The sequence below is a fragment of the Populus trichocarpa genome, chromosome 15, assembly GCF_000002775.5.
Source record: "Populus trichocarpa isolate Nisqually-1 chromosome 15, P.trichocarpa_v4.1, whole genome shotgun sequence".
Lineage (NCBI taxonomy): Eukaryota > Viridiplantae > Streptophyta > Magnoliopsida > Malpighiales > Salicaceae > Populus > Populus trichocarpa.
Genome location: NC_037299.2, coordinates 54,281 through 69,927, shown reverse-complemented (window position 1 = coordinate 69,927; position 15,647 = coordinate 54,281). Strand labels below are relative to the sequence as shown.

Genomic DNA, 15,647 nt, shown 5'->3' with positions numbered 1-15,647 from the left:
TCTTCGGACGTTATTATTGTGTGTAGAATGTTGAATTTCAGGCACCACCACAGCTTGAAGGAGGTATCTTCGTGTGTGTGTATAAATTCATTGTACTGTGAATGATATTATAAATGTAAAGTATTTGCATTGTAAACAGCATTGTAGTACCTGTGGGTGGCGTTGTTTTCTTCTATATTTAGTTAAAAATTACTGTTGGGTTTGTCTCCGCAACCAAACCCAATAGCATTGGGACGTCTGGCTCTGTAGCCAAACCAAAATTGCTTCCAATAAGTGCTAGGTCTCGCTCCGCAGCAAGACCAACCACTATTGGATTCAGCAATTTCAACCAGACCTAGATATGTCAAATTTTATTTTTTACCTCTTCATTTTTTACCTTTTATTTTTTTTTCATATGGTAAAGAGATAATAAATTGATTGGTCTTTTTTTTATATTGTACAAAAGTTAGGTGATGATAATTTTTATTTATTTGAGGTTGAGTTGGTTGAATTTCTTTTCTCTTAAATTGATGGGACATTTTATATTGTCAGCAGGACTCAATAGAGTTGGATTTTGCTGCCAGCATGACCAAATAACGTTGGGCCATGCTGTCAGCAGGACCCAACAACCAGACCCAAAGGCAAACCCAAAAGCATTGGGTCTAGCTGCCCAGCCAGAGCCAAGGAGATTGGACAAAAAAAATCAGTTAATATTTTTTCTTTAATTCAAATTAATATGTTTTTATGTTTTTGTATTATTTTGATGTGATGATATAAAAAAATCAATTTTAAAAAATAAAAAATATTATCTCAATATATTTTTTAAAAACAATATTTTAAAAAATAACCATTACGTAATAATATAATATCTAGCATATTGGTCCACGCTCCACAGCGGGTCAATAACAATTTTTTTTTTCAAATTTAAAAATATTTGAGTTGGGTTAAAAGCATTGAATGTATTTGCACCATTACCATCTTCAAATAAAGTATTTTCTACAGAAGCACCATCTTTTAAAAAAAAAAATTTAATTCAAATTAATATTTTTTTCATGTTTTTGTATTATTTTGATGTGATGATATAAAAATATCAATTTTAAAAAATAAAAATATCTCAATATATTTTACAAAAAAAAGTATTTTAAAAAATTACCATTACGTAATAATATAAATGCTAGCATATTGGCCCTCTCTCCGCAGCGGGTCAAGAACAATTTTTTTTTAAAAAAATTAAAAATGTTTGAGTTGGGTTAAAAGTACGGAATGTATTTGCACTATCACCATCTTCAAATAAAGTATTTTCTACAATGGAACCATCAATAATACATAGCAGAGCAGCTTTCATTCCTGATTTTTTAGAGACCTGAATGAGTTTTTGATCCACGAGGAGATACATGGAGTGTGCTATTGCATGTTTGTTTTTATTTTAGTGGAAAATTAGTGACATTTTGCACTGGATTTTTAAGGATTTAGGGTTTGGTTATATTCGATTGTGATTTTATAATGGAGTTTACGAATGTTAAAAAGAGGGGTAGATGTAGACTGAAAACACAGAAGCTAAACGAGAAGGGGAGTGAAGATAAGAAAGTTGGTTCTACTGCCTAGTAGCGGTGTGTCCTCCTGCCAAGGAGGACCAGATAGCTTTGAGTTCGGATGCCTAGCAGCGTTGGGTCTTGTTGCCAAGCAAGACCCAATAGCTTTGGGTTCAGCTACCCAGCAGAACCCATTAGCTTAGATTTTTTACTCAATAGTTTTGAATTATATATATATAACCCATCAGTGATGGGTTTTGCTGGAGGCAGGACCTAATAATGCTAGGGTCCTACTTCAGCAGGGCCCATCATCGATGCATCCTGCTGCCCAGCACGACCCATCAGCTTTGAGTCTCGCTTCCCAGCATAACCAAATAGCGATGGGTCTTGCTGGTAGCGAGGCCAATTAACAATGAACCTTGCCCCCACCAAGACCCAATAATGGTGGGCCCTACTGCCAGCAGGACCTAATAGCATTGACCGAGTCTTTTTCATTCAAAATATAGGTCTGCAATTGGCCCATAATAAACTAGTCGACTTGTCGGGTTAACCTTGAACTCAGGTGACCCAACAAAAACCTAGTAGAGACCTTTTTTTTTTAAAATGTGTTTTTTCTCTCACCTAGAGACCTTTTTTTTCATATTTTTCAGTTAATTACTAACTCATTTCAAAGTTCACTATATAAATACATGAAGAATGTTTTATTTTTTCAATGTGGGATATGAAACCCTTTAGTATATATACTCTATGTTCACAAGAAAAAAATTATATTTTTTTCAATGTGGGATAAAAAATTATTTTGGTTTAAATATTTCAACTTAAAAGAATAAGATAGTATCTTTCCAATGTGAGATAAAAAAACCTTTTAAAATAATCTTTTAAACTTAATTATTTACAACATGTATACCTTATATCCACATGGATTGTTTTTTAATTTTTTCATATAAAATATTAAAACATCAAATATTTTTTAAAAATTTTTCTGGGTGACCCGTGGCCTTGGTCGGGTCTGTTTCATTCAAAATTTGGGCCTACAATTAACCCATAGTAAATCAATCCACCTGTTGGGTAGAGACCATTTTTTTTTCAAATGTGTTTTTTCTCCTATCCAGAGACCCCTTCTTTTTCATATTTTTCAGTTGGTTACTAACTCATTTCAAAGTTCACTATATAAATACATGAAGAACAATGTGGGAAATGAAACCCTTTAGTATATATACTCTATATTCACAAGAAAAAAATTATGTTTTTTTCAATGTGGGATAAAAAAATCATTTTGGTTTAAATACTTCAACTTAGAAGAATAAGATAGTATCTTTCCAATGTAGGATAAAAAATCTTTTGAAATAATCTTTTAAACTTAATTGTTTGCAACATGTATACCATATATCCACATAGATTATTTCTTAATTTTTTCATATAAAATATTAAAACCTCATATTTGTTTTTTAATTTTTTCACGTTGACTCGAGTGAACTCATGTAACCCGAGACCCTACCCCTTGGCCGAGTTAACTCCTAGGCTGGGTTTGATAACTATGTTTGCCATGAGAATATAACTTTAAATAATGCAATTGAAAAGAAATAAAGTGGCGTGACCTATTAAAAAACTAAAAAAAAAAAAAGAAGACAAAACCTCCTCTCTTTTATTTTGTTCTAAAATCTCTTTTAAAAAATATTAATTTTTTTGTTATGTGTTTAATTGTTGGAGTGATTTTTCTAGTTTATATATGGTTTTGTTTTTATCTTTTATATAGACAAACTATGTTTTTTGAAAATAAAAAATATTTATTTTTAAATGATATTCTTAATATGTGTAGCCTTACATGTTATTCCTTTTTTCTTTTTATTTTATTCAATAGAGTTAAATTATATAAGAAAAGTTATGTTCATCAAATCTCATTGCACTATGAAATGGAACAATGTTAACAAAAATCCTATTCATCAAGATTTATGGTTTTGTGGACTGGAGAAATATAATGACAGAGTTTTCATTGCCACATAGAGTTGCAAAGACTGTAGGGGGAGGGTAGGGTTGTCTTTTCATTGGGATGCATTTGGTATTAAAGGGATGATTTGGGGAAAAAAATCAGTGCAAATTTTAGTTGGGCATGGTGGAGCTGCAGACCCCAGGTTGCGGACAACTGATATTGGGGTTGTCATGCCCTGCCATAGAGAATTCCATATACTGCAGGGGGTGGGTTGTGCCCCAGGCTGTAGACACCTGGCGTTGAGGTTGTCATGCCATGGCGCTAGGGCCAGACCCGCACGTCTAGGGTCTGCAAACTCGCTCGCTTGGGTCTGCAGACCTACACGCCTAGGTCTGCAGACCCGCTCCCCTGGGTCCAGAACCATTGATAATGCATCTGCATCCGGACCCAAGACTAATGAATTTCGGGTCAAGACCCAATTCACATCCGGACCTAAGGCTAATGCCTTAAAAAATTATGGTTTTTCTTCGGTAGTAATAATAATATATTTTTAAAAAATTTATTAATGATAATAATAACAATAACAATAACAATAACAATAATAATAATTTTTAATTTTATCCTTCAAATCAAATATATGGTTGTTTTTCAATATTGATAATAATTTTTTTTCAAATTTATTAATTATTTTATTATTAATAATATTATAATAATAAAAATAATAATATTTAAAGAAAAATAATAATATTTTTAATATTAATACTATTAATTATAATAAAAATAATAATATTTGCAACCCAAATAATACTATTTTTAATATTAATACTTTTAATTATAATAAAAATAATAATATTTACAACACAAATAATAATATTTTTTATATTAATACTTTTAATTATAATAAAAATAACAATATTTACAATATAAATAATAATATTTAGAAACTTAAGACCCTAGAACCTTGGGTGCTAACGCAGGACCCATCACCCTTGGTTTATGTCAGAGGACCCGTAAGAATTGGGTCCTGACGCAGGACCCAGCCATTTCCATTAAGGTTTTTTAGGTGATTTATTACGATGATATATATATATATATATATATATATATATATATATATATATATATATATATATATATATATATATATATATAATTAAAAGGTTATTTAGTGTTTGAGATAGTAATTTATCAATATATTCAAGTGCTTAGAATTTTTTTTCTTAATCTAAAGAACTCCAAACTAAAAATAGAAGCTTGAATACCTGCAAAAACAATCCTAATTTAGGAACTTAAAGACTCTCCAATGATAAAATCAATATATTTATAGGAAATGTATAAAATGATTTAAGATAATAGATGATTTAAAAGAATTTTAAATTCAAGGAATAAAAATATTTGTTCTTGAGTTTTAAGTTGGTTAATGCTTTAAAATCTATATATTTTTATCTTAAAAGATGAAAAGTTATGAATCTTTTACTTGAATGGTTTAGTTGGTATTTATACCCCCCAAACCTTGTTGTTTTAAGAGAATGGAAAGACTGGAAAGTTCTTTGTTTTCAACGACATTAATAAGAGACAAATATATCTTACATATTATTAATGAGATAGTAAGTATGGTAGGTCACTTAAGAGACCTTGTATACACCAACAAGTATAAAGAAATTATTACCTTAATATGAACGATTGTTCTAGATAGAGAGGTATGATGTCGATGGTTTATCATGTTTTAAATATTTATATTATAAAGAATCATTCAGGATTAGACATATAGTCTTAAAACTTGGTAATGTCCAAGTATTTTAAGTTTGACATGTTCACCAGACTTACATTTTTTTGAACTTAACTTACTACCACGTCCAAGTTCTTTTGGATCTGACATGTTTGCCAGACCCGTATTACCTTCAGCTTGGTTAACCATTAAACTCAAATATTTTGGATCTAACATATTTGTTAAACCCATTTTATTTAAGAAGGTTTTTATTTATAAAAATCTTAACTAAAAATCAAATCATCGCATTACTGTATATATATTTGCTCATCCCTCTGTTTCAAATAATATGTTTTAGTTATGGAACCTTGGTAGCAGGAGATATAGTTTGTATAGTTCAAGAATTGGTTTAGTTCCTGTTATGGGAATGCTTTAATATGTCCTAGAGTTTGTAAGTGCTACAGAAACCCAACAGGAATATTCTCTATAAATTGTATTACGGTCACAATTATGGTTGCAAACAGTATAAAATGAGGATTATAAGCAAGGATTCTGATCATGAAGCCTGGAATCTGTAATTAGGATGCCAGTAAGGCTACTGATGCAAGTTATACCGGGCTAACGAGGGCAGTTTTTTTCCTTTTGGTCCAAGTAAAAGAAAGTTCTGCTAGTTGGGAATGTTCTCTTTCATTTTTCCCTCCTGGAATGGACATCTGCTACATAAGTAATTTAAAATGTGGTGTTAATGTTGAAGTCATTCTAATGGCTTGCATTTTTTTCTGTTTCAAGATAAAACTGGAAGGAGATTATGGACATGGAAAGTAAATCCAGATTTAGATCTTTGATCCTTAGAAATGCATGTAACTGCGTAATTTTCAGAGTGTGGGTGGGTGTTAAAAATCATTTTCCAATGATTCTTAAAGTGTTTACAGGTATTTCTTTGATGAAAAATTACAATTTTCTAATGCATGTATTCTTCATGCATGGTTTGTCATCTGAATCTGTACAAATTCCTTGGTTTGATTTGTTTTTGCTGATACTGATGTTGAGTCCCAATCTTTATCTACCTCCTCCCGCCACTTAAAATATACGAGTGTAAGGATATGTTAGAAAATAATATAAATTATATTCTGAAATTTTATCTAACAACTTAAATTATTGTGTTGAAATGATTTTTTGACATAGTATTAGAGTCTTGATGACCGAGCGGTCACGAATTCGAATCTCATTCATTTTGTTAATTCTTTAGAGTGATGGATATGCAGGCTAGAGCACTATAAATTGCTGACAACATTTCTTACTTTGAATAGGAACCTCTCTCTTAATGCAATTGTCTTGTAACTTGCATATTGTTGGGGATTTCAACTCCCCAATGCGCGGACCGGTGGTGTACTGATAGTTGTCCATTGGAGGCTAAGCACACTGAGACACAATATTTAACGTGGTTCGGCAAAACCGCCTACATCCACGGGAGAGTTCCATATTATTAGAGATAGAGAAAGGATTACAACACAATACATGGAGGAGGAGGATCACTTCACTCAAACTCAACTCCCAGCTCTCTTGCTGCAATGGCAGCAAGGCTGCTGCCATTGCAGCCCCTCTTTCTCTCTTGTTCTCTACTGCACTCACAATCTCTCTGCTCTCTCACGTTCTTGGCTTTCTTTGTGCCTATTTATAGACAAGTATGGTGGCTGCATTAATGGTGTCAGCACATGGGTTGCACCATTTTGTCAATGGTTGGTGCAACTACCATTATAGCCTTTTGACAATGGCTTCCCTTTTTCTTAGGATAGGCTGCACAAGTTGTTGTCCATTAATGGCAAATCCCAACACATATTATCAGTCAACTTGAGGTTTTTCAAACTGATCGCATATTGTTAATAAACTTGCACGTTGTGCAACAAGTACGCCTTGGAGATTATCATAACTCAATTTTTGAACAAATAACAAAAATTAAATATAGTTGACAATGGGGTTAAGATAACATAAAATTTGAAATTTGATGATGTAATTATAAAATTTGAGAGTTAATGGATCAATTTTGAAAGAATTAAAAGTTAAAGATTTAATTAAGGGTCAAATTGAACAATCTAGAAATTAAGGACTGTTTTGTAACCAGTGTTATAATCTAGGGATTTAATTGAAAATAATCCAAAAGGGCAAAATTTAAAAGAATTAATTAAGGACCAAATTGAATAATCCAGGAATTAAGGACTGTTTTGTAAACAGTGTACCAATTAGGGATTTATTTGAAATTAATCCAAAAGGGGCAAAATTAAAATTTTTAATTGCTTAGGGGTCCAATTGCCGAATTTCCAAAGTTCAGGGGTCAAAATGAAAGAATCCATTGCTGCCGAAACGTCGCCGTTGCTGGTGGAACAGTCGTGTTCGTCTTCTCCATCCCGATTCAACAGGCTGAAGATCCAATCGTGGACCACGTCTCTCGCCCACGATCTCGTCGGGGAAGATAACAGTCCTGCAAAGACAGGACTGGTTAGAGAAAGTGGCTGGGGAGTCTATAAAAGAAGGAAAAAATTAACCCAAAGGGAAAGAGAAAACAGAGCAAAAAAAAACCAGAGCAAAGAAATAATACACAGAGAGAAGGAGAGGAAAGAAATCCAGCATACATAGAGAATTGTCATCGCCATTACCTTCATCTCTGCAGACATCCCTGCACAAAAAAAAACACACCCAAGACAATAACAGAAAGCCGGCACCTTCATCATCATCTCAGGAGCAGCTGAAAGAATAAAGCATACGGACAGGCAGAAGCAGAGAGGAGACGAACGAACAGGAGGAGGAAGGAGAAAATAGACAAAGATTATACAGGGCGTGAACGAACAGAAACAAACCAAAAAATCAAAAAGAGAAGAGAACATCCAGCCACCACGCCTTCGTCATCGTCTTCGTTCCTACGCGTCCAGGTAAGCCTCTCGCTCCCTTTCATTTTTAGTTACATAAGTACAGTGAGAAGGTAATTTTAATTACCTTCCCACTGTGCACAGCATGCGTGAATAATTCACGCATGCGTGCCTCAGGCAGCCGGGTCACTGGCTTGGGCCAGTGACCGGGCCGGGCCGGGCTGGGCTGGCTGGGTCTAGCCCAGCCCATTGGGCTGAGCTGGGCCCAGCCCAAAAAATAGAAAAGTAAAAAGTAAAAAAAAAAAAGAAAAAGATGTGTGTATGTATAAATAAAAAAATAAATATGAATTTATTGTTTTTATTCATTGACGCCAGAGTCAGAATAAAAATATTAATTCAAATTTATTTCATTGTATTTTATTTAAATTACATAAAAATAAAAAAAATGCATGCAAAAATAAAATAAAATAAAGTAAATTTATTGGTTTATTCACTGACGCCAGAGTCAGGAATAAAGATACTGATGTAAATTTATTTTATTTTATTGTATTTTACTTTTATTTAGTTACATAAAAAAATGTGTATGCGTAAAAAATAAATTTATTTGATTTGTTTATTCACTGACGCCAGAGTCAGGAATAAAAAAATACTGATTTAAATTTATTTTATAGCTACGTACTATTTATCAACGCCAGAGTTGGAAATATCTGTAGTTAAATATTCACTGGCGCCAGAGTCCGAAATATTACACGCAAACCATCATAGCATAAACCAACAAAATGTTAGCAATTTATGACAAAACCAGCAATGCAGCCTGCCTCAGGCAGGACGTTTAAGGGGTGATAATATCTTCCCTTTTGCGTAACCAGTCCCGTACCATAGAATCTCTGCTGACCAGTCAGGGTTTCTAGTAACCATAATATTAGGTGGCGACTCCTTAAAACAAACCATTCCCCATTAAAGAACAGGATGCCAGAAATCTGTTCTTTTCCATGAACAATTTTAAGGCCGCCGCGATGTCGGGTGCGACAAAGATTACCAAAACACACCCTTCAATTTGATATCTTCTCTTTATAAATGAGTGTAGCAGCTCATCCAATTCAAGGATTCTCTGGGGAGAACCGGGTTTTCCTCTTGGGTTCATGAGTTGGCAACCTTTATTGGATGTGTGAATTTCTTATAATTTGATTCATAGTCCTTGAAGATGCTATTTGTTACCCTTTTTTTATTTAATCTGTCTCATTTGGGCTTCAAATACATGGTATTTAAATCAAGTACAGAGGTGGGGAATCAAGATTTTGTAATCTTTTTGCCACTTTCCTAAGAAAAGGTTTTTGACAAACAGGGAAAGTGACTTTGCATCTCAAACTAGGAGCATAGCACAGGGTAACGCCCTTTCTCCATTTCACAAACTTCTCTCTTTATCCAGTGTAAGTCGACTAAGGAGCTTTAATTTGATATGCAAGGTGGTTGTGAATTAATTTTAGACCTATGGACTTTGATATGAAAGTTATGCACTTAAGAAGTGGGGGTGCTACAGGACTGGTTTGATTTTGAAAGCTCATTGGTTTAATCATGCCCTTCCCTTGCGCTTGGAAGTTGTTTAGGATGCTCTTTTTGTTGAAAGCTAAGCTGATTACTTGTTTTTGAAGTCTTAGAAGAAGACTTTGCAGGCTGTAGCGAGAAGAATAAAGAAATGGAAGAAATTTTGTTAGAACAGTTAAAGAGGCAGTTATAGTTAGTTTTTTCTGTTAAATTTTGTTACAACCGTTTCTTACATGTGTAAGAATCATAGCCCTCCATTAATGGATGGATGAGATGATCTTGATTCCTAAAATAGTGGAATCAGTTACATGCAATGTGTATAAAAGCAGAGTTTGCTGTATTAATGAAAAAGAGATAATACACAAGAATTTCTTCTCAATCTTCTCTGCAAAACTTGAATGCAATTTTCTTCTCAATACCTCCAGAAAACAAACATGGTATCAGAGCCCATAAACTGATTCCTAAGAGAGGCGTAAACTGTGAAAAATAGATTGATTAAACTGTTAATTACTCAAAAATGGTAAGATCAAATTCTACTGGAGGAGATTTAAGAACTCCACAGTTCAATGGCACAAATTACAACTTTTGAGGTGTAAAGATGGAAACAATCCTCATAGCATTCGATCTATGGGACGTAATAGAAGTTGGAATACAATCTCATCAATCACCTGAGGTTGCAAATGGATCAGGCGATGAAGAGAGTGAAGCTAAACAAACTACATTGCGAACATCCACTACATCCAGAGAAGATAAAATCAAGAATGCAAAGGCATTAAGCCTCATACAAGGAGCATTAATAGACAACCTTTTCCCACGTATAAGAAATGAGAAGACTGCAAAGGGAGCTTGGGACATCTTGAGCAGAGAATTCAGAGGAGATAAAAAGGTTAGAGCTGTAAAACTTCAAGCAGTGAGAGCTGACTTTGAATACCTGAGAATGTTAGAAAGTGAAAGCCTAGATGGATATCTAGCTAAATTCTTTGCAACTGTGAATAACCTGAAATCGTTAAGAGAAGATGTATCAGAAAACAGAATTGTGCAGAAACTGCTAATGAGTCTAAGCAGAAGATATAAGTCCATTGTGTCAATTATTAAGGAGACACGAGATCTTGATGTTCTGAGAGCAGAAGAAGCATTGCTTCTGTTAAAGTATATGATAAGAGGGAGGATCTACATGATGATAGGGATAGGCTAACAGGAACAGAGAAAGCCTTCAGCAGTTTAAAGGTTGGAAACAATCAAGCCTACAACTCACACAAGGGTTTCCAAGGCAGACCTTCTCAAAGATGGCAATCACAAGATAGGAGGGGATCAAATTTATTTCCAAACAGAAACTTAAACAACTACAACAATTCTAACTAGAACAACACTGCTTGGGGAAGTAATCAAGCGAGTGTAAAGCCACAGTGTCAAGTTTGCGAAAATCAATACTTTGGATTGTGTAGACACAAAGGAAAACCAAGATGTGGAAGATGCAATCGGTTTGGCCATATTGCAAAAGACTGTGAAAGTCACAGTCACAAACAACTAACAAATTATGCAAAAGAAGAGAGAGTATCCACTGGAACCATGTTCTATGCTTGCCATTCTGCAAGTTTGCAAGATAGAAAGCTATGGTTTGTGGATAGTGCCTGCAACAACCACATGACCTCTAAAGAATCTGAACTAATCAACATCGATAGAACAGTGACCTGCAAAGTAAAGATGGGCTCTGGAGATCTTGTGCAAGCAACTGGAAAAGGCACATTGGTTGTGGAAACTCAGCATGGAAAAAGATATATAAAAGAGGTATTGTTTGTTCCCGAATTGGATGAAAATCTATTGAGTGTAGGCCAGATGATGGAGCATGGTTATTATATCCTTTTTGGAGGTAACAAAACAGTGATATTTGATGATGACAGCCTCAACAATGTTATAGCAATAGTGATCATGGGAGGAAATCGATGCTTTCCACTTTCACTTAAGTCCATCACACCTGCAGCAAGGAAAGCTTCAGTGACTGAGGACTCCTGGATATGGCATAGAAGACTGGGACACTTGAACTTTGCTAGCATGAAGAAGATGTAGCACCAAGAGATGGTATGTGGACTTCCTGTTCTGACAGAAGTAGAAGATGTATGTGCAAGCTATGCATCAGGCAAACATCACAGGGATAAATTCGACAAAAAAAAGCGTGAAGAGCAAGCTATCCACTGGAATTAATCCACACTGATCTGTGTGGACCAATGCAGAATGAATCTGTGGGAGGGAACAGATACTTCATCACATTCATTGACTATTACTCAAGAATGTGCTGGGTATACTTCCTTAGAAACAAATCTGATGCACTCAATGTGTTTAAAAAATTTAAAGCATTTGTTGAGCTGCAAAGTGGATATAAATTGAAGAAGCTGAGAAGTGACAAAGGTGGTGAATATACCTCAAATGAGTTCGAAAAATTCTGTGCAATACAAGGAATGGAGAGGCAACTGACAGTTGCATACTCCCCTCAACATAATAGAGTTGCAGAGAGGAGAAACAGAACAATTTATGAAATGGCAAGGTCTATGCTGTTAGAGAAAGAAATGCCAGTAATCTTCTGGGCAGAAGTTGTGAATACAACTGTGTATATTCAGAACAGATGTTATACAACATCAGTCATTGAAAAGACTCCATTTGAAGCCTTCACGGGAAGAAAGCCAGGAGTCAAGCATCTAAAGGTGTTCGGTTGCTTATGCTACACTCACATCCCATCATCACTAAGGCAGAAATGGGATAGCAAAGCTGGAAAGGGAGTGTTTGTTGGATATGGTAGCTATGAGAAGGGGTATATAGTATATGACCTGAAATCTGAGAAGATTGTTCTCTCAAGAAGTGTGATTTTCAGTGAAGATAAAGCATGGAATTGGGAAAGAAATCTGATGAACCAAAACCACTTGTCTCTCAATCTTGAAGGAGGTGAAGTTGAATGTGAAAATTCTGAAGAACACTTTGCAGCAGCTCATCTCGATAATGTTGAACACTGCCATCAAAATTCTACAGTTGGAGAGTTAGCTGAGAATATTGACAGTGATAACAGTCAACAATCTTCACCTAGCTCTACTCCAGTAAAATTGAAAACCTTGCAAGATATATATGCAAGGTGTCACATGGGCATCATAGAACCTGAGAACTATTAAGAAGCTTTTGGAGATAAAGCCTGGCAGGAGGCTATGAAGGAAGAATTGGAAGTGATAGAGAAGAGCAATACTTGGGAATTGGTGGAGAGACCGATTGATAAACCTGTGAAAGGAGTGAAATGGGTGTACAAAACTAAGCTTCATCTTGATGGAACAGTACAGAAACACAAGGCTCGCCTTGTAGCAAAAGGATATGCACAGAAATTCAGAATTGATTACAATGAAACCTTTGCACCAGTAGCAAGGCTGGACACAATTCGGACTCTCATTGCACTTGCAGCATAGAAGGGATGGAAGTTGTTTCAGTTGGATGTTAAGTCAGCATTCCTAAATGGTGTCCTCAAAGAAGAAGTATATGTTGAGCAGCCTGAAGGGTTTGAAGTAAAGAATACAGGACACAAAGTTTACAAACTAAAGAAGGCCTTGTATGGACTAAAACAGGCACCGAGGGCCTGGTACAGTGAAATTGATGCATACCTCTCTATGTGCAAATTCAAAAGGAGCACAAGTGAGGTTACTTTGTATACAAGGTCAGACCTGGAAGGTAATTTGATCATTGTCTCAATCTATGTTGATGACATTGTTTACACTGGCAGCAGTGAAAGGCTACTTAGTGAATTTAAAAGAGAAATGATGCAGAGGTATGAGATGTCTGATATTGGGCTCCTTCATCATTTTCTTGGCATGGGAATACTGCAAACCGATCAAGGAGTATTTATTCATCAAAGCAAATATGTCAAATCCTTGCTTAGTAAGTTTGGACTTGATGACTGCAAACCAGTCTCCATTCCCTTGGCCACTGGTGAGAAACTGAAGAAGGTGGATGGGAGTGAGTTGGCTGATGAAGGACTTTATAGAAGAATAGTAGGGAGTTTACTATATTTGACAGCAACAAGACCTGATCTAATGTATGCTGCAAGCTTACTATCACGGTTCATGACTGGACCTACCAAGATTCACATGAGAGCTGCAAAAAGAGTCCTAAGATATGTGCAAGGAATTCTCAGCTATGGGATTGAATACGTAAGGGATCAATTAGCAACTCTTATTGGATTTTGTGATGCAGATTGGGCAGGAAGTGAAGATGATAGCAGGAGCACTTCGGGCTATGCATTCAGCTTTGGAAGTGGAGCATTCTCCTGGTCCTCTGTGAAACAGAACACAGTAGCATTATCAACTGCAGAAGCTGAGTATGTCTCAGCATCAGAAGCAACTGCTCAGGCCATTTGGTTATGGTTTGTTCTTGATGATTTTGGTGAAATGCAAGCTGAGGCAACACTCTTGTTTTGTGATAACATGTCAGCAATTTCAATGGCCAGAAATCCTGTTTTTCATCAAAGAACTAGACACATAAACAGAAAGTATCATTTCATAAGAGAGGCTCTGCAAGAGGGAGTGATAAATATGCAATTCTGCAGAAGTGAAGAACAACTTGCAGACATATTCATAAAAGCATTGCCTAAAGATAGATTCAAGCAACTAAGGCTGAAGCTTGGAGTTAAACCAGTAAACAACTTAGGAGAGGCTGTTGAAAGCTAAGCTGATTACTTGTTTTTGAAGTCTTAGAAGAAAACTCTGCAGGCTGAAGCTTGGAGTTAAACCAGTAAACAACTTAGGAGAGGCTGTTGAAAGCTAAGCTGATTACTTGTTTTTGAAGTCTTAGAAGAAAACTCCAGACATATTCATAAAAGCATTGCTTAAAGATAGATTCAAGCAATTAAGGCTGAAGCTTGGAGTTAAACCAGTAAACAACTTAGGAGGGGCTGTTGAAAGCTAAGCTGATTACTTGTTTTTGAAGTCTTAGAAGAAAACTCTGCAGGCTGTAGCGAGAAGAATGAAGAAATGGAAGAAATTCTATTAAAACAGTTAAAGAGGCAGTTATAGTTAGTTTTTTCTGTAAAATTCTATTACAGCCGTTTCTTACATGTGTAAGAATCGTAGCCCTCTATTAATGAATGGATGAGATGATCTTGATTCCTAAAATAGTGGAATTAGTTATATATGTATAAAAGCAGAGTTTGCTGCATTAATGAAAAAGAGATAATACACAAGAATTTCTTCTCAATTTTCTCTGCAAAACTTGAATGCAATTTTCTTCTCAATACCTCCAGAAAACAAACACTTTTCAGCTAGTTAGGATTGTTGTTTGTATCTTCTGCCACTCTACATCACAGCTTAACAGCTTCTGATTTTCGTATAGGTCCTTCAAAGGCAATCAATATATCTGAAAAACTAACCGGGACTCCCCACTGTAGCTGTCTTTGATGCCCAAGATCTTTATGGTGCTCCTAGTGCAGAGATTAATGAGGTAGCATGGACTATCCTGTATGAGGTATATTTTACAGGACAATATCTTACAGGTCATAATTGATATGGAAAGATTCAAGCGAGATAGTCAAGAGTTCTTGTACGAGGGACAGCATCATCTGATGTCATGAGAACATGTGGCTTAAAGACTACGTATAAGATTGTTCTTCATGATGTCAATTGAGATGTGCGTTATGAAATATATGGAACATAAATCATCCAAATAATAATAAGCAAGATCTGAAACTCTCTGCTCATACAATTTATTTGTTTTAAGCTGGGGTGTCTGTATAACCAATTTATTTCATATGAATTTTTCTATCATAAATGAAGTTGTTGCCTCATTTGTGAGTGTGATTCAGTAATAAGCGTTTATCCTCATGCGCAACGGAGATCTTTTGTGACGATAAAGGAGCAAGTTATTCCTAGTCCATATCTGAACCTGCTAATTAATATATATTATGCATTTAGAGCAATGACTCGATGCCCAATCCTTGCTATTAATGGAAGCACCGCAAGAACAATATTGCATACCTTCCAATTTAGAAAGGCTCAGAGACCATTTTCCACGAGCAAATTTTTCTTTTCAAGTTGCTTTAGATCTTGTTTTATTCCTCCAGTTTT

The 15,647-nt window shown here is 35.2% G+C and overlaps 1 long non-coding RNA gene across 1 annotated transcript; it reads left to right on the top strand.

Annotated features, from left to right (window-relative positions):
- Window positions 1-7,530: 7,530 nt before the first annotated feature.
- Window positions 7,531-15,351, top strand: LOC112324317 (uncharacterized). The gene is made up of 2 exons (XR_002978109.2): window positions 7,531-8,076; window positions 14,917-15,351. It is a non-coding gene; the product is annotated as an uncharacterized LOC112324317 (long non-coding RNA).
- The last annotated feature ends 296 nt before the right edge of the window (window positions 15,352-15,647 follow it).